The sequence below is a fragment of the Mercenaria mercenaria genome, unplaced genomic scaffold (assembly GCF_021730395.1).
Source record: "Mercenaria mercenaria strain notata unplaced genomic scaffold, MADL_Memer_1 contig_4703, whole genome shotgun sequence".
Classification (NCBI taxonomy): Eukaryota; Metazoa; Mollusca; class Bivalvia; order Venerida; family Veneridae; genus Mercenaria; species Mercenaria mercenaria.
In genome coordinates this window covers 3,057-27,063 of record NW_026462952.1, presented here as the reverse complement: position 1 = coordinate 27,063, position 24,007 = coordinate 3,057, and the positions used below count along the sequence as shown (strand labels likewise).

Sequence of the window (24,007 nt, the reverse complement as noted above, 5' to 3'; positions counted from 1 at the left end):
GTGACCTACTTTTACATTTCTCAAGCTATAGCTTTCAAATTTGGACCACATGCATGGACCACATGCATGGGCCACATGCACAGTGATGTGTACTGAAATAAAATTTGACCTTGAGCTAGTCTTGAAATTTGGAACAATCAAAAATGGCTCAATGATGGGCGCCAAGATCACTCGGTGATCTCTTGTTGTTTAGCATTATTTCCCAAGATAGAAATTAAAGGTGTATCTAATTGAATAGGAGTTAGTTCGTATCCTTCACAATACTGTTTTGTTCTAAACATGTATATTATATATTATTTTATTTTTTATAAATTAATCTGTTAATACGTTTACGTCTTCCAGATCCTGACAATAATTTATTTAATCTTATATTAATATCCTCCTCATTATTTTTACTATTTTACTATTATTTTTACTATTATTTATTTTTTGTAATGCCTTAACAATTAAATCACCAACAGCAGGATTTTTAACGTCATTACGAGCCTGAGCGGGTTTTTTAAAACTTGTTTTTTTCTGTAATTTTATCAGCAGCTAAATTCCCGAATTCCGTTGCAATTTGTTTTATTCCACTTTCAAGGGCAGTTTTTCCTGCAGTTTCCAGGGCTTTTTTTCCAGTACTACCAATTGAAGATGAAACAGAAAATGAAAACAATTTTGCTAAAGTGTCAAAGATACCTGAACCTTGTATAATTTCTTCTCCCGTTTGAGCATCAACATAAATAAATATTCCTTTATTTTTGTCATAGAATTTTTTGTACATTATATATTTATATTTCTTTTAAAATTATTGTAAAACTTGTTTCAACTCCATTAAAATTAATTATTCTACCAAATACATCTGTAATATATATTCTAATTGAATTTATAACATTTTTATTAATTTCAGAATATCCGACTTTGTTCGGCTCTTTTGTAAATGGATAAGCTCTTGTTAAATCTGCAGTACTTAAAGCATAGATAATATCACTAAAATTACCATCAACAATTGAATTATCAATAAGATCACAATGAATGTAAATTGTATCCACAGAGTTAGTTATATTTGGTGTCGTAGTTCCCAATTCGGTTTTGTTTAAAAAAAAAATTCAAATCCAAGCAATGTATGAAAATTTGATATTCCCAAATGCAACTTAAAATTATCATGAATTGAAATTAGAATTTTAAAACTACTTAAATCAAATTCCAAACTTATTGGGGCAATGTCTGATTTATGAAATTCAAAATCACAATTGCTCATTAGTGTTTCTCTGATATAATTATTGATGTCCGTATAACTGTAAGAACCATTTGTAAATATAATATCTTTCCAATCTTTACTATTATTATAACGAATTCTTTTATTATCGTATTCATCACTAATATTATGCCAAGAGTAAGTCATACTTTTAGTACCATCCAAACCAACAGCATAAGATTTATTTTTATCTAAAATTAAGGAACGGCTAAATCTGACTGACTAAATCGCTTGGAGTATTTTTATTATCGTTTTTAACAGCTTCAGAACTTAACACTATTTTTGTTCCATTTATATATTCAAGAAAAATAATTTTTATTTAACATTTCATGTTGTTCTGGTAACAATTTATTTATTTTAATAGTTCATCAATTATGCTAATACCTTCATTTTTCAGTTCTTCATTGTTATTTCCAGCATCAATTGAACCACAAATAAGTTCTAAGTTATTAAACAGTTCTTCTGGACTGCATGGACACACGTCATAACCTTGACCCCTAATTACTTTTTTTTTTAATTTCATAGATCTTTTATTGATAGGTAATACTGATTTTTCTGTTAATTCTTTAAATATTTTCCTAGAAAGTATTGAATGTTTTTTATTATTGTTATATCTTTTATTAATCAAATCAATTAAATCATCATCTACATTAACGTTAATTACTTCTTTTCCAGTTCTTTGATCCTTAGCAATCAATTTGTTTTGGCCATAAAGATCAATCAATAAATTACCATATTGTCCATTTGGTGAAACTTGATATGGATTATGATGTTTTATTCCTTGTCCATATGTAGGAGCCAAATTAAGATTATATATCACCCGTTTTTTGTACTCTATTAATTTTTCTTGTCCATATCTTAATTCTTTTACTTCTTTTTGTATATTTGGATCTTTCGATTTTGATTTGCCAGCTATTGCACCATTTAAGCTTGAGATTTTCTTATTAACATCGCCTATTATATCCTGGATTTGGTTTATATATAATTTATTAGGATCAGATTTATCTGCAACAAAATTTTCAAGTATTTCAGACGGTTTTTATATCCATATTTTTTTATAACATCAGTATCCTAATTAGCATCTGAATTTACTGTAAGTATATCCATTTTTTCGGTTTTGCCCCCAATTCTTCAGGAAATTCTTTAGCTTCTTTATACTTATCCCAAAACCTATCCCAACCCTTATCTAATTCTGTATATAAGAATCTAATAGATCCGTCTTATAGTTTTCTTTTAATTCATCAATCTCTTCTTTTGATAATTTACTTATCTCTTCTTCCGTCATTATTATCTCTGATGGTAACAGTTTTTATTCCCATCTTTTCTCTTCCATAATCTTCTAATTCTTTAAATTCATCTCCCCAATTTATTGGTGTATATTCTTGTATTTTAGATTTTTCTGCGTCATGTGTTTTGGATTTTTCTGCTTCTTGCAATCCTTTAGTTAATTCAGTAATACCTTGTGTCAGATCTTCTGATATACTTTTCGGAAGTAACGCTAATTGCTCTTTGATTCCGGGTAATGCTTTTAACTGACTTGACAATTCTTCTTTTTGACTTTCTATTCCTTCTGTAATTGGTTTATAAATTTCACTATACATTTCTCGGCCAGTAGCTTTCATTATTTTTTCTCTCATTATTTCTTCTCTTTTAACTCTTACTTTTTTTTCAACTAGGTTGTTTATTTCTCTAATTTCTTTAAGTTTTGCTAGCATTTATATAATAATGTAAGATAATGTAAGATAATGTAATATTATTATATAATGAAAATTCCTAATTATGATACAAAAAGTGATAAATCTAATAACTTTAAGCAAATTGAGCAATATCCTTTTATGCCAGATTCATGTTTTAGAATGTTAATATGTGGATGTTCCGGGTCGGGGAAACAAATGTATTAATGCATATGCTACGACAACCTCTTATATATTATGATAAATTATACCTGTATGCTAAAAACCTAGAACAATCTAAATATCAGGATTTAATAGACCACTTAAATGAAATTGCAGATGAAATTGAATATTCTAATAATGAAATACTTGAATATTCTAATAATGAAATAATTGACGTTAATGATCTTGAATCAGAAAAACAAAAAGTAGTAATATTTGATGATTTTATATGTGAAGAAAAAAATGTTCAAAATGAAATAACAAAATACTTTATTCAAGGACGTCACAAAAACTGTTCTGTTATTTATTTAAGTCAGTCCTGTTAGAAAACACAAAAAGATGTTCGAATTAACTGTTCACACTATATTTTATTTGAAAGTCCAGGTAAAAGAGAAAATGATATGATTTGTAATGAACAAAATATAAATCGTGATTCTTTTGCTAATGTAACAAAACAAAAATATGATTTCTTATATGTTGACAAACCAAGGAAATTTTTAAGAAAATACTTTACGGGAATTATATAATAACTAGAGATGCTTTTGAGAAAAGCGCATGTCTTCCACAACTGCCCCTATGAAAAATGTCTAGTTTCTCTAGATGGTTTAGACGAGCGGATCCAATTAGATGGTCTAGGTGAGTGGATCCAATCAGTTATTCAAGGGCCATAAATCAAAAGTGCCTGGCCGGATTTGGCTAGTTATCGAACTTGGCTAAGGTCTTATGGCCAAACACATTGTGTTCATGTTTGGTGAAAATCGGATGAGAAATGTTCGACTACGAGAGCGGACAAGAGTAAAAAGGCGGATTTTTCAGTAATTGAAGGGCCGTAACTCCAAAATGCCTGGACTGATTTGGCTAGTTATCGAACTTGGCCGAGGTCTCATGGTCAAACACATTTTGTTCAAGTTTGGTGAAGATCGGATGAGAAATGTTCGACTTAGAGTGCGGACAAGTGTAAAAAGGCCGACTTTTCGATAATTCAAGGGCCGTAACTCCAAAATGCCTGGGCCGATTTGGCTAGTTATCGAACTTAGCCGAGGTCTCATGGTCAAACACATTTTGTTGAAGTTTGGTGAAGATTGGATGAGAAATGAATTAGAGTGCGGACAAGAGTAAAAAGGCCGATTTTTGGTAATTCAAGGGCCATACTCCAAGACGCATGCACCGATTTGGCTAGTTATCGAACTTGGCCGAGGTCTTATGGTTAAACTCATTTTGTTTAAGTTTGGTGAAAATCTGATGAGAAATGTTCGACTTAGAGTGCGGACAAGCTTTGTGACAGACACACAGACACACACACACACAGACTGGAGTAAATCAATATGTCTCCCACACCACTGTGTGTTGGGAGACATAATTATATAATGGGAGTTTTTAATGATGTAAAACAAATAAGTGAACCCGACAGTATAAGTAAAGTTAAATTTGATATTGATTTAAGTGATTATGCCACTAGAAAACAATTCAAAAAGCTTAAAAAGGACATGGACTCATATCTTCATAAAAATAAGGAACTTGATAACACAATAAACATACCATTAGATATGGGAGGTAATGGAATAATCAACCTAGAAAATCCAGATAAACCCAGTGATGCAGTTTCAAGACGGTTTGTGTTTAAAAACAAGAGATCACAGAGTGATCTTGGCGCCCACCAATGTGCCATTTTTGAGTGTTCCAAATTTCAAGACTTACTGACTAGCTCAAGGTCAAATTTCATTTCCGTACACAACACTGTGCATGTGGTCCAAATTCGAAAGCTGTAGCTTGAGAAATGTGAAAGTAGGTCACTAGATCAATCTTAAGGTCAAAGTTTAATTCGGTACACAAAACTATGCAAGTGGTCCAAATTTGAAGGCTGTAGCTTGAGAAATGTGAAAGTAGGTCACTAAGTCAAAATCAAGGTCAAATTTCACTTCAGAAACAAATGTATGCATGTAGTCCAAAATTGAAGCCTGTACCTTCAAAAATGTGAAAGTAGGTCACTAGGTCAGTGTCAAGGTCAAAGTTTGTTTCGGTACACAATCCTATTCATGTGGTCTAAATTTGAAGCCTGTAGCTACAGAAATGTGAAAGTAGGTCACTAGGTCAATCTTAAGGTCAAAGTTCATTTCGGTACACAAAACTACGCAAGTGGTCCAAATTTGAAGGCTGTAGCTTGAAAAATGTGAAAGTAGGTCACTAGGTCAATGTAAAGGTCAAAGTTTGTTTCGGTACACAAAACCATGCATGTGGTCTAAATTTGAAGCCTGTAGCTACAGAAATGTGAAAGTAGGTCACTAGGTCAAAATTAAGGTCAAAGTTCTTTTCGGTACACAAAACTACGCAAGTGGTCCAAATTTGAAGGCTGTAGCTTGAGAAATGTGAAAGTAGGTCACTAGGTCAAAATCAAGGTCAAATTTTATTTTGGAATACAGAACTATGCATGTGGTCCAAATTTGAAGCCTGTACATTCAAAAATGTGAAAGTAGGTCACCAGGTCAATGTAAAGGTTTAAGTTTGTTTTGGTACATAAAACCATGCATGTGGTCAAAATTTGAAGGCTGTAGCTTGAGAAATGTGAAAGTAGGTCACTGGGTCAAAATCAAGGTCAAATTTCATTTCGGAACACGAAATTATGCCTGTGGTCCAAATTTGAAGCCTGTACCTTCAAAAATGTGAAAGTAGGTCACTAGGTCAATGTCAAGGTCAAAGTTTATTTCAGTGCACAAAACTATGCATGTGGTCCAAATCTGAAGGTTGTAGCTACAGAAATGTGAAAGTAGGTCACTAGGTCAAAATCAAGGTCAACTCATGTCAAGGTTCATCTTGCCACTCAAAACCATACATGTGGTCCAAATTTGAATGTTGTAGGTTATTGACAAGAAGTTTTTAAAAGCTTTTCCCTATATAAGTCTATATGAACCATGTGACCCCAGGGCGGGGCCATATTTGACCCTAGGGGGATAATTTTAACAAACTTGGTAGAGAACCACAAGGCAATGCTACATTACAATATCAAAGCCCTAGGCTTTGTGGTTTGGACAAGAAGATTTTCAAAGTTTTTCCCTATATAAGTCTATGTAAACCATGTGACCACCGGGACGGGGCCATATTTGACCCTAGGGGAATAATTTGAACAATCTTAGTAGAAGACCACTAGATGATGTCACATACAAAATATCAAAGCCCTAGGCCCTGTGGTTTTGGACAAGAGGTTTTTCAAAGTTTTCCCTATATAAGTCTATATAAACCATGTGACCCCCGGGGCAGGGCCATATTAGACCCCAGTGAAATAATTTCAATCATCTTGGTAGAGGACCACTAGATGATGCTTCATACCAAATATCAAAGCCCTAGGCTCTGTGGTTTCGGGCAAGAAGATTTTCAAAGTTTTTCCCTATATAAATCTATGTAAATTATAGAAATAAACAAAGGGCCATAACTTATTAAAAATTTGTTGAACCAGTCTGATTTTCAGGGGGACACAACTAGGGTACCAATACATCATTCTGACAAAGTTTGGTCAAAATCCCCCTGGTAGTTTCTGAGGAGATGCGATAACGAGAAATTGTTAACGGAAGGACGGACGGACGGATGGACGGACGGAAGGACGCCGGACCACGGACGCAGAGTGATTTGAATAGCCCACCATCTGATGATGGTGGGCTAAAAATCAAAGTGTAATAGAAGACTTTAATCTTGAAGACACCAAAAGTATTAAACAGACACTAGAAGAAGAAGTAAAGAATATTGAAGAATTAGAAAAAGACTTTAAAAACAATTCATTATTAATAGTTCAATTATAAGGTAAACTTGAAGAAGAAATGAAAGCTATGGTTGATTCTATTAAAGAACTTGAAGAGAAATCGGATTTGACAGATAGTCAGATAAAAGCAGTTTTCAGAACCAATTTTGAAAACTTATACAATCAAGTTCAGGAATTAAAAGATAGTATGATTAAACATGAAGAACTAAAAGACAAGATTGTTGAAGCCGAGAAAAAGTTACAAAATATGTATCAGTTAGAAGTCAGAACAGAAATAAATAAACTAAATACTGACTTTACAAAAAAGTATCAAGATTTGTTAAACACATTTTCAAATAAATTTACAGAGTATTAATCTAAACTTGAAAAGGCAGCTTCACAAAGAGGTGATGATCATGACACAGCATTGGATAACCTTAAAAAAGAGTTTAATTCTAACTTAAATTCTAACTTAGAAAATTTGAAGAAGCAACTTCAAAACTGGATAAGTACTGTCGACACACGGCACAATATAAAGTACGCAGAATTAATTACAATTACAGAAATATTACAAAAAGATGTTAACGAATTTAATGCTAAAGTTGAAAAAAATAAAAATGATCTGGACTTTGTAGTTGAAAAGTCAGTTAAACAAGGAGAATTAATTACCTCTAATGCTGAAGCAATTACCACTAATGCAGAAGAAATTACAAAAGTAAAAAATGCTTTTTAAAACAAGAAACACGATTAGCTAGAACAAAAAATATTGTTGACAATTTGTCTGCTTCTGAAGTTGCTACAACAAAACTAGTTGATGATTTGGCTGAAGTAATTCTTTAACATGAAAATAAATATAAAGCAATAGAAGAAGAACTAGAAAAAGTAAGACGTGAATTATTTCTTTTTGAACATTACAATAACAGACAACTACATGTAACGATTCTTGATACAAGATTATATCTTATTGAAGATAAACAGTTACAACAGGCATTAAAAACCTAAGATTTTTTTTGCATTACTTGGAATACGAGTTAATAAGATTACAGATTATAAAAGTTTTATTAAAAGTGATGGGGGTATACTTGAAATACAACAAGGTGGGGATTAGATAATTGAAATGAACATTATCATTGAACACTCTTATCACTCTGTTAAAAAATAGAGCGTTTTATTTTTAGATGGCGAGGTGGCCACACAAACGGGCAAGAGCATATATTATCTGAGGCTAAAAATACAACATTTGTTTTTAAAAAGAAAAGATTGAAATTAATTTAAGCAAAGGAATGCGGTTTACCATTTTGCCAGATTCAGACACACCGTTACCACCTGGATTTCATGCTAAATTTACTATAGAACCAGGAAGTTATGTTAGATTTTATCTAGTTAATTGATTTATTTCATTGCTTTTTATATAATGGGAATATTCAATAATATAAATGAAAAAGTAAATAAAATAGAAAGACAAATAGTAAGAAAACCTCCTTTGTTTTTAACATCTGCAACAGAAGATGTTGCTGGATTATTTCAATGGAAAGTTGGTAATGCTAGTCCTGGTTTAGTTCAAAATGGTAATAATGTAACAATCAAACAAAATTGCATTTTAATTATTCTTATAGGTTCAATTAAATAAGATAAAGGAGATGTTAAATTGGAATTAAAAACAACAAAGAAAATAAAATTCTTCATATTTATAAAGCAAAAAATAACAGAAAAAATGAATCTATTTCTATTAATTATGCTAATCAATTTAAAATGAATGATATAATTTATATAGATGGTTTAAACGTTAAGAATATTCAATTAACAATTTATGGTTCTGTAACCATAAGCTAATGTATTAATACCATTATCAAGAATATATCTTTTATCATCATAACATGATAAAGACGTTTTATTAATAACATAACTAGAAAGATTGTGCTTATCAGAACGAATAACTTTAAAGGTATGGTTACTTTGAGTTGAATTAAGGTAGTTCTGTACGTTTGATAAACCGGAAGTGATGGCGTAACGTCATTTATCCGGAAAACGTAGAATAAAGCCTAGATTCGGCGTACGGAAATGAAAATCGTTTTATGAATTAATGACAACATGTGAGTTAAGTTATTTAAATGGCAATGTTACTTTATTTCTAAAGTAAAAATATGATGTGAAAACATATGACACGTTAAATATTTCAAAATCATGTCTTAAAATTAGCGTGAAATGTCCGGTTCACTTTAATCATGGTCAAATATCTCAAAAATAAGCACACGGACATATACATTTTATTTCACCAAATTATAGACTATGTGTTTATTTACAAATGTGAGAAGTTTCATCAAAATCTACATTGTGGAAAAAATTATATTCGCGAAAATGTTATGAAAGTTATGATTTTCCCATAGACTTTCATTGTGAAATATCGCATGATGTCCAAATTTTTCAAATCGGTTTAGCAAAAAATCAAGCACACGACCCTATCATTTTTATTTGCTGAATTTTCTATGTATATTCTGAAGTTTCGAAAAATCAGAGTTTAATCAAATTCTACATTGTAGAAAAAAGTTCGATCCAAACGTGCAGAACTACCTTAAATAAGGTATCTTTGTAATTTTCATGAACTATTGTTTTCTTTACAACATGTTTGTTTAATGTTAACTTCATTCTTTAATAAATACGAATACATTTTACTTCTTAATCCAACAAATTCAACAATGGGAATTCTGGCAGCTTCATCTTTGAATTTTCCAATTACTATTTTGTTGTAATCAAAATAAAACTCTGAATTACTATCATAATCACTATTATCAAACAGTTCTGAATCTTCATAAAAATCCTCATATGCATCTTCAGTATTTATTTCATAACATAATGAATCAGTGTCAGTGAATAAAAGCTTTGCTGAACCTTTATACTTTTCCTTAATGTAATTATAATGAAAATCATACATTAAATATTTAGATAAATCAGGAACACACATTCCAACATAACAAGGTCTGTTTAATAATAAACTTCCTTTTATTCTATGAATACCAAACAAATTCTTATTAAACATTGTTGAACTAACAAATGAAGGTTTTGCTATATACTTCAATAAATGATTTTCATCATGTGTTAATTTAATATTGATTCTTTTGCGTAAATTCTCCATCGTCTTACCGAATACAGAGTTGTTCATGAGTTTAAAAAAGCCTATTTCGGGAGAATTCTTTGCTTTAGATCTTTTTTAGTATTAAAATCAATATATCCTTTTAACCAAGGACTTTCGTCAAAAGTTAATATTCTATGTATTTTTGTTATTTTTAATTCTAATTTTGTATAAAGTTCAAGATTTTTAAAATGGACAACATAGTTTTGTTTTTTCATTAAAGTTGGAACTAATTTTTTACATTACTTTTTCTTATTTCAAATTCTTTCTTAATATTTTTACTATAATTTGAAAGCCATTGATCTTGGATGAGTATCTTTTCAGGAGCTAAAGGATAATCATTGTGAAGATCATGCAGTTCTTTTGGATATTCAAGATCACATTCAATTATAAAGTTAGTTTTACCTTTTGCAATTAAGTTTTTATATTGTTTTAAAGTAACCCATTTAAAATTTCCAGAGGGCAAAGGTCGGCACATGGACCAACCGTAGAGGTTATTGGCGTCGAGGTACATAATGTATTTAGTTTCTAATTCAGGATCATAATCTTTCATATATTTATTGTTTGCTTTACTGTAACGATTAGCTATATAACTTATTCCTCCTCTCATTCCCTTTTCAATAAAAAAATACATATCAATATCAGTTATTAAATCCAGATTTATTCCAGTCATTTTTAACATTGCATCCCAAGCTTAACCAGGACTACTAAAGTAATGGCAAGGGTCAAGTTTATAATATTCCAAACACAGTTTTCTAAAATTTTCAAAAACATCAGCTAAAAGTATCATGATAGATCATGATATTCTCCCATTGTTTTAATTTTAAATTTATTCCAAACATTTTTAACATGTTCATATTCATTGTCTGATATATGCGTTTCGTTTAAAATTGAATAAAACTCTTTAGGAGGTAATTCTGTTTCTTTGAATTTTTTCAAATGAATCCGTGTAATCATATGGATAAATACCTTTTGTTTTTAATAATTCAAGTTTACCTTTACTAAATTCTTGAGATGTGTACTTAAATTCTGGAATATTTTTTACTAAGTTATCCAATGGTTGAATTGAAAACTATCTATAAAAATCAAATCACTTACCATAAATGCCATATATCTTTCCATATTATTAGGAATAACATCTATTTCTTTTTTAAATTTTCCTATTTGTTGCATAATAAAATGACCATCATAACCTCTTAAATTATGAAAAATAACAGGAATTGTATGTGTTAGTCTAAAATTAATATCACATTCTGAATGAGCACTTCCTCTAAATTTCCTTGTTATATGACAGTGATCTCGGACCTTTGGTCCTTTCGAAAAACTTTGTTTTTCATCTCGGACTGGATTTTCATTTTCCTTATATTCTTTTCGACAAATATGAAAAGAGGTTTGTTTTTGAAATAAAGCTTCATTTTTTTAGACATTTTCAAATCTTTGTTAAAGTTTTCATTAAATATTGTCTTACAATACTCTTCTTCCTCAAGCATTTTCTCAATAAACTTATAAACTGCATCAGGACCTCTGTAAACTTGTGTTGGTTTAGTATATTTATCGTCATAACAACAAAACACTTTATAACCGTAACCACAATCTGTATGTTTTTGATATGGTTCCGTAAATGAAGATTCAGGTGACGGCAAAGCAGTTGATAATTTTTCAGTTATTGATTTAAAATCAGCATAAATTACAAAAGGTACGGCTAAGCCTTTATGATAATTTTTAAAATGTATTTTGCTTCCCTCTTTTGGCATTTTTACAGCTTGAACACCATTTGGAATAAACTAAACAATTTGGAAATGTTCATTCAATATTCTTTCTTGAGAAAAATTTTGTAAACATGATTTGCAGAAATGCTTTTTATTTGCATGTTTTGTTTTGTTAAACATTAATCTATTAAAGTCTTTTATCCAAACATAATGTGTGTTTTTTTTTGTTATTACTGATTAACAACATGTCACAGTGTTCTTTATATTGATATTTTGAAATGTACAATGGATATACATTATTATCTTCATAACCAAATATATTAAATGAAATATCATTCTGAGTTTTTATTTTAGGTATTTGATTTATTGTAACAGGAAATTTGATTCCTTTATAATTCAGTTCCTCTTTATGCTTTTTATATTTTGAAACTCTATGAGGGTTTTCTTTAACATAAAATTTGTAAGCCAAATGACACCATCTAAAACATTCATTATCATGCTCATTCTTTATATTTATTAACCCTTTCATTGAATTCTGTAATGGTTTTGGTAATTCTAAATAACTTGAAGCAGTTAATGGATTATATTTATATCTATTTATATAATGAGCATCAACTGACTCTATTCTCCAGCCGCTTCCTTCTGAAATCCAATTACCAATCCTATTTATTATTTTATCAAAAGCTTGACGTAAAGTGTTTTTTATTTGAGATTCTCTCATAATAATTAAAGCCTTTGACTGAAAAAAGCTGTATCTGTTTTACTAATTTTCACAAAAGTTATTTTTAAAACAACATTTTATTTTTATACCTTTTAAAGTTTTAAGTTCAGATTTAAGAATATCAAATGAGTCTTCTATATTTAAATATAACTGATTTTTTGGATCTTGTCTATATGTAATTTTAATTTCAAATTTCTTAATATATTGATTTAAAGACCTCTCAATTTCTCTTACAGCCATCTATTTATTATATGTAGAAAAACCTCTTTAAGCAGAAAATTAAAAAATAAAGTTTAAGAAGAAATAAAATATTTAAATTTATATCTTTTTCCATTAGTTTTTGATATTCCACTTTTTACTCGATTCTTCCCTTCACAGCACATTTTTATTAACCCAGAATTAATATCAAGGTCTTTAGATGCTGCGTAAGTGCTTCTATATATGTTTTCTTCATTAGTGTCACAATCGGTTGCAATAACTCTTTTAGGATTGTTTCGATGATTATTTGGTCTGGGGCAATCACATAACATTTCATTATTTTGCTTTTCTGTTAATAAACAACCACAATCCCATTCAAATAAATTTATATTCTTTTTTAAAAGATAAGGATCTATAATATTTTGTAATTTATCAATCACATGTCTTTTATAATCATCGCTAACTATTTGATCAAGTTTTAATTTAATAACGTTTCTTCTTTTTAGTACTTTTTTATATGAATTTCTATCTTCATTTGTTATTTCTCCTAAAGTGCTAGATAATTTTGGCATAATCATTTTATCTACCTTTCTATTAACCATTTATATAATATACTTATAGAAAAAAATCTTTATAAAATGCACGTAAAAAATAAATTCAGCAATCTAAATTTAATACAACTCTTCTTCTTTTTTATTTTTATATCCGTTAAGTTTAAATTCCTTCATATACATTTCAAGAGGCGTTGAATAGTTTTTTCTTTCTGATTTCTAACAGTATTTTAAAAATATCCTGAATAACTTCTTTATCATATTCTTTATCTAATTTTCCAATTCGTGCTTTTGTTATTAGTTGTTTTATCTTTTTATGATGTAATTTTAAAATAGCTTTTTTGTCTTCAACTTTTAGACTTTAAATAAATATAGTAATTACTGATGGAACAGCGCCAGCAAATGCCACAAATATAGGAATAGCAGGAACAAGTACTAATGCAGTCGAGCAACCAAAGATACCTGCTGTAATTTGTAATCCTGTATGTACTCTTCCACAAAACTTGTAACTTTTTCTGTAAGCAGCAGCAAGTTTAGTCAAGTGATCTATTAATTGATCTATTGTTTCTATTTCTATTCCATTAGAAATTAGATTTTTTTACTCATTTATATAATATATTTTTTAAATTTAATTTAAATATTAAATTTCTTCCAATTCACTAAATGGAACCCAACTATTAAATTTTTCACTATAACCTTTCCATTTTACTAAAGCTTGTTTTTTCTTACAGTCTCGTCTAATAACTTTTTCTATTCTATAAACCTCTTGTTTAGTAGGTAAAAGTTCTTGCTCATAAAATGAACCCTGAATTATTTCATTATTTAAATCTTTAATAGTGTATGTTCTGGGATTTGTGTTATTAATTCCATAAATTATAAATATTTCCTCTGTCCAGTTTGGTGTATATCTTTAAAATGTCGTTTAAGTTTGCTTAAGCGAACTCGATCACCAATTTTAAACTTTGGTTTACTCTTTGGTATCTTTAAATTACCATATAAATTAAAGTAAACAGTTTTTACTGGCTTCAGTTGGTGTCATTTTTATACTAGAATGTTTTGTTTTGTTATATTTATCAAGCATTTCCTGCAAATTATCTAAATAAGTGTAAGTATTATTTGCTGTAAAATATTTCCACATTATCCGTTTAAGTGTCCTATTAAATCTTTCGATTACTACAGTTTTTCATTCGTTAAATGTATGATACATTTTAATCTTATTTTTATTCAAAAATGATTCAAACTTTTTATTATAAAATTCTTTTCCTTCATCTACCCATAAATTTGTTGGTGTTCTACCTTCTAAAACTATTTTTTCAAATGCTTCAGTAACAGATTCTCCAGTTTTATTCTTTAATGGAATAACCCAAGCATATTTGCTAAACACGTCAATAACGGTTAACAAGTACTTCACACCTTTATTATATTTTGAAAAAGCTTGCATATCAACTAAATCAGCAGACCAAGTATCATCAATATCACTAACTATCACTTTTCGTTTCATAAATTTTCGTTTAATTGCTTTATGTAATTCTTCTGCTAATTCATCACTCCATGTTATTTCGGGGGTCTTTTTTAGTGGACTTTTAGCTCCCAAGAACTTACGTCCAAGTAAATACTCTACCCCCTTTTCCCGTTTTTTGACTTTTTACCGAGTGGGCTTCCAGCTCCCAGGGACCTACGTCCAAGTCCAAGTTTGTATTTCGTTTTAATTGCTGGTTTTACAACTAAATGTTTTGCAATCTTTTCTCCAAATGTTTTTGACTGAGTGTTATTTAAGTTGGAAAGCATCTGCTTGTCACATATACCTTTTCTTACACCACTGTCATAGCAAAAGTCATGGTCCATGCATACTGCGTCCAGTTCATTAACAGGAGGTCCATTATCTAAAGGATTTCCTGGTCCACAATAGTTATATCCTGGGAGTGTTAAACCTTTCTTAGGTAATAAAGGTAACATTGCTTTATGAATATCTAAATTACCTCCTGTACTTTTAACAAACTTTGATTTCATTCTTCCACAAGATGAACAGGTAGCCATTATCATTTTTCTCCCGTTTTTTGCTGTAACATAATGAGGATTTATATTATCAGTAAATTTTCTTTCTTTCAAACAATATATTTTATTCTGTAAACTCATTTATATTATATGTATTTAAAACTTTTTATTTTTTTCACTGGGTTCAAAACCTGTGTTTTTTTAACTTTGTGTGAGCTTCCAGCTCCCAGGGACTCACGTCCATCAGACCAGAGGTTTTCACAGTAGTTTGTTAAAACCTGTGGGTTTTTGAATTGGTCAAACCAAAGGTTTTTTTAAATTGGTCAGCATTGGTCAGTTTGGGTCAAGGGTTAGGGTCAAAATGAGGTCAGACTGTTTCCTCTCCATCATAGTACTCACTACTTATAGTGTGACAACGTCTAACTATACATAAATACATACGTTCAAAATGAGTTTGCAATTATTTCGATATTCACATAATAAGTATTAATCAGACAAGTATCAATTATTAGTAAAGATATTTATATGTACATATAAGGAAGGTTACTTACAATGTTTACGTAGCATAAAAGTGGCATGCATATTAGAAAAATCAGCAGAAACAACAACAACAAATATAAGCAATAGAAACAGGACAGTGACTTGAACTGATATAGAGTATGTTCACACCCTATAAACGACTGCACTCCCCCTCTTCCTCTTGCGAGTGATCAAAACAATAAACTGACAGCTAAAAGTTGAAAAACAGCATTTTAAAGTGACTGATTTGCTTTGAAGGTATTATATTTATATGTTATTGGAAGCTGAACACGATTTATTTCTGTATATAATGTGTTAGTCTGATTACAGGTAGAATTATAGCAAAAAACTCGATTGATCACTGATTTTGTCCAGAAATTGTAAATTGTCGGCGTCAAAAGTACATATCTTCTTGCCTGAAGAAAGACCTACATGTAAATTCCAATGTTTCATGGATAAAAAGACAATAATATTTTGGTAAAATAAAATAAAATCATTGATAAATTATCCAATTTGTCTATAACCGTCAATGAAAGAAGATTTGGTGTTATTTCCTGACTGTATGCATGCTTGCTTAATTACTGTACAAGTGCTTGCGAGTTTCGTAAAAAGACTGTATGCCTGTTTGCGAGTGACTTATTTATAAAAAATCGGCGTTTCCTATGCTCCTGTAGTATTTCTTCATAATTATAACCCGCAAACAAAGTTTGAAGGAGGTGGTATATAGCAGTCACCATGCGGTCTGTCTGTTCGGTCTGTTTGTACATGTGTCCTTACAAATTTGGTCGTGCAATTACTTCGTGCAACTTGTCTTATTTTACTGAGAATACATTCTGCGAAAGAAATAAGTCCCCATTTTACAAGCAGAAGTGCCATTGGAGGAAAAAATGAGGGTTTATTAGCTCATCTGAGTGCTCAAGATAAGTTTTTGTGATCACCCTGTGTCTGTCGTCCGTCGTCGTCGTCCATCGTCAACAATTTGACTGTTAACACTGTAGAGGTCACACGTTTGGTCCAATCTTAATGAAACTTGGTCAGAATGTTACCCTCAATAGAATCTTGGACGAGTTCGATGTTGGGTAATATGGGCTTTAAAACTAGGTCACCAGGTCAAAACAAAGGAAAGGGTTGTTAACAGTCTAGAGATCACAATGTGGCCCAATCTTAATGAAACTTGGTCAGAATATTACCCTCAATAAAATCTTGGACGAGTTCCATATTGGGTCATCTTGGTTCAAAAACTAGGTCACCATGTCAATGAAAGGAAAAGCTAGTTAACGCTCGAGAGGCCACATTTGTGACCATTTATTAATGAAACTTTTTTCAGAATGTTACTTTTGATGATATTTAGGTCGAGTTCAAATCTGTGTCAGATGGGTCAAAATCTAGGTCACCAGGTCAATCACAGGAAAAGCTAGTTGACACTCTAGAGGTCACATCTATGACCGTATCGTAATTAATCTTGATAATCTATAAGTAACGTTTAAATCTGGGTCTAGTGGGCTCAAAAACTAGGTCACCAGATAAAATCAAAGGAAAAGCCTGTTAACTCTCCAGAGGCCATAATTATGGCAATATTGCCTACCCACGACTACCCGCCGTGATTTGATAATGATTTCTCATTCATTTATACTTACCAAATAACACACAGCTTTCGATTTAAATGTCGGAATTTGCCGATGACATTGAAACAAAGAGGAGGTACAACGCACGCCATTTTTAGAACAACGGAAGTGGATTGAGCCAGGCTAAGCAATGAAAACGACTAAATCCGCAAGGACAGGTTCCCGGCGTGTGAAAGCGTTATCACTATCAAATGTAAATTATTTCAAACACGAGAAATAACAGTTAAATCTTGATAGGTTGTAAACACGACGATGATTTCCATATGGAATCGACGGTTAATGTCTTGCATGGCATAGTAGGGACCCTGTGTATACTTTCAGATTCTAATTCTGTATTTTATGATAAGTATATGTTTGGAAAACTAACACTGAATATATTGCATGTAAACGATGCTGAAAGATTCAATTCATTATATAATAAAGTAGGATAGCGAGTCACAGACCCTCCACCCACGCCTCCAGTGGATTAGTACAAGCATAGCACGAGAGGTTCGACATTAAATGACATTATATACATGACGACTGATCAAAAGAGACAATTTTGTATGCATTTCTTATTTCATTTACGCCTTTAAAGGGCATAAATCGCCTACTGTACTCGCAAGATGGAATACAGTGTCACTCGCAAATACGCGTTCAGATTAAATATCGAAATTGGCAAGTCGGCATACAGTGAATGTTTTTTCACCGACTAGTTAAACATTAATTTCATTCAAAAACGCAACAGATATGAAACATTTTATTAAAATATATCTATGGAGTATACATACTTATTTCAGAAAACATCATGGATTATTGGATTACAAATCAATTTGACCTGTTATTCATCAGTTTCGTGACTTGGTCAAATGAATTTTCATGCAATGAGTGTGATCAGTCAACATTTTGGCAGCATTTTGTAAATATTACCTGTCAGTTTCATCTATTGTATCACCATATACACATATTTATGTTAGACTTATCGTTAAACTTAAATACACATACAGTGTAAAGCAAAATAATTAATTTCAAGACGGATTCTTACCTTCTGCGTGTCTGTTTATTGTTTTGATCCTTAGCAAGAGGAATAGGGAGAGTACAGTCGTTTATAGGGTATGATGTTAGTAATAAGTTAGGTGGAGGTCAATATTTTATAGATAAAATCGGTGGGGGTCATTATTTTATAAGGGGTGTCAGTATTTTATTGAAAAGGGGTCATTATTCTATATAAAATAATGACCGGGGGTCATTATTCTATGGGGGTGAGTTGACAACGTTACACCAGCGCAAAATAATGCGCAAAAATTCTGCTATATCTTTCCACTAAAGTTTATATTCGGCGGGTCTACTTTGCGATGTATGAGTGTGACTGTGTTTGCTTTGCTCAGTGCCTCCGGGAAATCTATCCTTACAATTTCAATTTTCTTATGTCAGAAAAAAGTGGCTCGAGAGGGAGAGAGAGAGAGAGAGAGAGAGAGAGAGAGAGAGAGAGTCGAAAATGTTGCAAGATAAATAGAATAGTTCAATGATATAGGTGCTCCGTTGAATATGATTAAGAAAACATTAAGAAATATTAGTCGACTAGCATCAAATAGGTCTCAAATACTGGTAATTTATTGAGACGACAAGAATGCTACAGCTAATGCATAAAAATCGCAAGTTCTTGTGGCAATTGTTACTTTGTTATTCCTAGTTCAAGTACAATTGAGAATGTCTCCGATTTTCAAAGCAATTACGAAATTAGTTTCTGTTTAAGTTTATGTTTCAGTTTTAGTTAGAAAGGTCTACTATTATGCTTATGGGAAATTCTACATGCAGTATGATTTATATAATTTTCATTTGTAGAAACCGGACTAAATGTATTGGAATAAATGTAAAGACATGTTTCTTGACCATTTTTGTCAATTAAGAAGCCTCTAACCCTTATATGAATGCCCCCTCCACAACTAAAAATTAATTTCATTTCCTTTGAATCGTTTCAGACTATGAAAAGTTTAACTATAAAAGAACAAATAAAATCAGGTCATGCTCTGTTCTACGTTCAAAGGTGTAAGGCTATAACATCTTACTATAAGTGTCCGTAAGGAAAAACTTTAAAGGTTACAGAGGTAGAATATTTGACGAAAACTTTAAATCCTTAACTATTAAAGTAACGAAATGGTTCACACTTCATTGACACGGCCAGCTAAAAGACATATTTTGTTTTACTTTGACGGAATGCGTGCGCAATTTTTATGATTTTTTAAACTGACCTTAAAATTCGTATACAAGATGAATAACATCGAAAATTACTGTAAACTAATAAATTTACTTGCATCTCTCTATTTCATTTACTTTTACCACGAACAAAGCATGTTAATTAGAACCTTACGGACAGAGTCTTGATTAAAGGATTTGATATATTTTCGCGACTTCACATCTAGTCACATAGCGATCATCATAGCAGTATTCAGTTTGATAAAACGACCTCCTTCATTTTCCTTTTATTTCCTGAATAGAAATATATGTAGTATATATAAATCATCTTCTCCAAAACTTCAGGTTTTAAATAATATATATTTTAAGAGAGGCAACAAGACTTTGTTCAAGACGTGTCAAATTTGAGTCAACCAAAAGACATTCTGGCGACGGGGCGACTTTCTTATTGAGAGGAACAAGAACTTTGAGTAAGTTTTGTTATATTTTCTGATCCTTAGGATTAAAGATAACATTAGTTTTTACTGTTATAGAATTCCGCATAAGCCGGTGCTACAGGGATTGAGGTGTGTTGTTAATTTAATTACCTCTCATGAACAGACTCCATAATAAGTCTGCTATTATGTTGTTTGAATGCGTTCTATGCTTCCAAACGATCTTTCACAAATTTTAGTAATTAGAAAGCAATTAAAAAAACTGGTTGACACATTAAAAAAAGAAGCATTGAAGACCCCAAGGAAAATTTCATTTTGCTCTGTTTTTTGCATCTACGTAACATTTATGGTAAACACAAGAGTCTATATGAATTATATTAAGAAAATATGTAAATTAATTTTGGTAGAGAAATTCATGGTGCACCATTCTTTAGCAAATACTATATCGACCTTTATAAGAATGTACTATACTGTAGCTGCAAGATATATGAAAACTTATATGCTGGCCAAGGTTATCCAAATAAGATTTAAGTGTGTGAAGTTGGCGAGAAGTTCGACATTCGACATTGAACATTCTATCTCAGAACGACATTGGACATTTGAAGCGTGAAGTTGGCAATAAGTTAAACTTTCGACATTGAACATTCGGTCTCTGAACGACATTGGACATTCGATACCAGAACGACATTGGACATTCAATTTTAGAACGACATTAGACATTCGAATCCAGAACGAAATTGGACATTCAATTTTAGATCGACATTAGACATTCGAATCCAGAACGACATTGGACATTCAATTTTAGAACGACATTAGACATTCGAATCCAGAATGACATTGGACATTCGAATCCAGGACGACATTGGACATTCAATTTTAGAACGACATTAGACATTCGAATCCAGAACGACATTGGACATTCGATACCAGAACGACTTTGTACATTCGATTTCAGAACGACATTGGACATTCGATTTCAGAACGACATTGGACATTTGATACCAGATCGACATTGAACATTCGATTTCAGAACGACATTCGACATTCGATACCAGAACGACATTCGACATTCGATACCAGAACGACATTGGACATTCGAGTTCAGAACGACATTGGACATTCGAATCCAGAACGACATTGGATATTCGATACCAGAACGACTTTGGACATTCGATTTCAGAACGACATTGGACATTCGATTTCAGAACGACATTCGACATTTGATACCAGATTGACATTGGACATTCGATTTCAGAACGACATTCGACATTCGATACCAGAACGACATTGGACATTCGATTTCAGAACGACATTGGACATCTGATACCAGATCAACATGGGACATTCGATTTCAGAACGACATTCGACATTCGATACCAGATTGACATTGGACATTCGATTTCAGAACGACATTGGACATTCGATTTCAGAACGACATTGTACATTCGATTTCAGAACGACATTGGACATTTGATACCAGATCGACATTGGACATTCGATTTCAGAACGACATTCGACATTCGAGACCAGAACGACATTGGACATTCGATTTAGCAACGACATTGGACATTTGATACCAGATCGACATTGGACATTGCATTTCAGAACGACATTCGACACCAGAACGACATTGGACATTTGATACCAGATCTACATTGGACATTCGATTTCAGAACGACATTGGACATTCGATTTCAGAACGACATTGGACATTAGATACCAGAACGACATTGGACATTCGATTTCAGAACGACATTCGATACCAGAACGACATTGGACATTCGATTTCAGAACGACATTCGACATTCGATTTCAGAACGACATTGGACATTTGATACCAGATCGACATTGGACATTCGATTTCAGAACGACATTCGACATTCGATACCAGAACGACATTGGACATTCGAACCTAGAACGACATTGGACATTCGAATAAAAAAAGACATTAGTAGTGTCAGTTGGCACCGATTCCTGAAAGTCTGTGAATGCTCCTGAAATTGTCTCAGACCATTTAAAATGATTTAAAAAGAAACAGGAACTACTTGGTTAGTGTTATCACTCCTGGCACCAGTTCTTGAAAGTCTGCGAGTCTTCCTAATGTGTCGAAGACCGTTCTGAATGGTTTGAAAGGACACGTGGATTGCTGGGTCGGTGCTTTCTACCTTGGCACCGATTCCTGAAAGTTTGCGAGTGCTCCTGAAAGTGTCGCAGACCATTCTAAATGATTGAAAAAGAAACATGAACTATTGTGACGATTTTTTCTCCCTTGGAACCGTTTCCTGAAAGTCTGCGAGTTCTCCTGAAAGTGTCGTAGGCCATTCTAAATTACTTAAAAAGAAACATGGACTATTGTGACGATGTTTTCTCCCTTGGAACCGTTTCCTGAAAGTCTGCGAGTGCTCCTGAAAGTGTCGCAGACCATTCTAAATGATTGAAAAAGAATCATGGACTATTGTGACTATATTTGCTCCCTTGGCACCGTTTCCTGAAAGTCTGAGAGTCCTCCTGAAAGTGTCACAGACCGTTTATAATCGGTTGAATTGATACAGAGGCTAATGGGACGGTGTTTTCTCACTTGGCATCTATTCTTGAAAGTCTGCGAGTGTTCCTGAAAGTGTCGCAGACCATTTTTAATGATTAGAAAAGAAACAAGAACTACTTGGTTAGTGTTATCTCTCTTGGTACTGGTTCTTGAAAGTCTGCGAGTCCTCCTGAAAATGTCACAGACCGTTCTTAATGGGTTGAAATGATAGTTCTTGTTTTTTTTTGGAAGTTCACAAGAACTATCATTTCAACCCATTAAGAACGGTCTGTGACATTTTCAGGAGGACTCGCAGACTTTAAGGAAACGGTGCCAAAGAAGAAAACATCGTCACAATAGTCCGTGTTTCTTTTTCAATAATTTAGAATGGTCTACGACACTTTCAGGAGGACTCGCAGACTTTCAGGAAACGGTTCCAAGGGAGAAAAAATCGTCAAAATAGTCCATGTTTCTTTTTCAATTATTTAGAATGGTCTACGACACTTTCAGGAGGACTCTCAGACTTTCAGGAAACGGTGCCAAGGGAGAAAATATCGTCTCAGTAGTCCGTGTTTCTTTTTCAATCATTTAGAATGGTCTACGACACTTTCAGGAGGACTCGCAGACTTTCAGGAAGCGGTTCCAAGGGAGAAAAAATCGTCACAATAGTCCATGTTTCTTTTTCAATCATTTAGAATGGTCTACGACACTTTCAGGAGGACTCGCAGACTTTCAGGAAACGGTTCCAAGGGAGAAAACATCGTCACAATAGTCCATGTTTCTTTTTAATTAATTTAGAATGGTCTACGACACTTTCAGGAGGACTCTCAGACTTTTAGGAAACGGTTCCAAGGGAGAAAAAATCGTCACAATAGTCCATGTTTCTTTTTCAATCATTTAGAATGGTCTGCGACACTTTCAGGAGCACTCGCAGGCTTTCAGGAAACGGTTCCAAGGGAGAAAACATCGTCACAATAGTCCATGTTTCTTTTTAAGTAAAATAGAATGGTCTACGACACTTTCAGGAGGACTCGCAGACTTTCAGGAAACGGTTCCAAGGGAGAAAAAAGCGTCACAATAGTTCATGTTTCTTTTTCAATCATTTAGAATGGTCTGCGACACTTTTAGGAGCACTCGTAAACTTTCAGGAATCGGTACCAAGGTAGAAAACACCGACCCAGCAATCCACGTGTCCTTTCGAACCATTCAGAACGGTCTTCGACACATTACGAGGACCCGCTGACTTTCAGGAACTGGTGCCAGGAGTGATAACACTAACCAAGTAGTTCCTGTTTCTTTTTAAATCATTTTAACCCTTTACTCCATACAGATACAATAGTATTGATTATTGATACCCAATACACTCAGTTGCATTATCTGTACACTATCTCCATACAGGTTATTGGAGAAAAATGCAAAATTTATACCTGTGTTACTCAGATCAAAATTAGTCTATTAATACTTGTTTTAACCATTTAGTGTCCAACATAATTTATTTTTAGAATTAAATTTCCTTTCTGATGGTATATTTTTCATAATTTTGTGATAAATATTTTTCACAATA

General features: G+C 32.2%; 1 long non-coding RNA gene across 1 annotated transcript in view; it reads left to right on the top strand.

Moving 5' to 3' along the window:
- LOC123529630 (uncharacterized) overlaps positions 1-20,257 on the top strand; it is a 56,329-nt gene extending 36,072 nt beyond the window's left edge. The window contains exon 3 of the long non-coding RNA XR_008369515.1: positions 19,855-20,257. This is a non-coding gene — a long non-coding RNA (uncharacterized LOC123529630). The remainder of the gene's footprint in view (positions 1-19,854) is intronic.
- Positions 20,258-24,007: the final 3,750 nt, after the last annotated feature.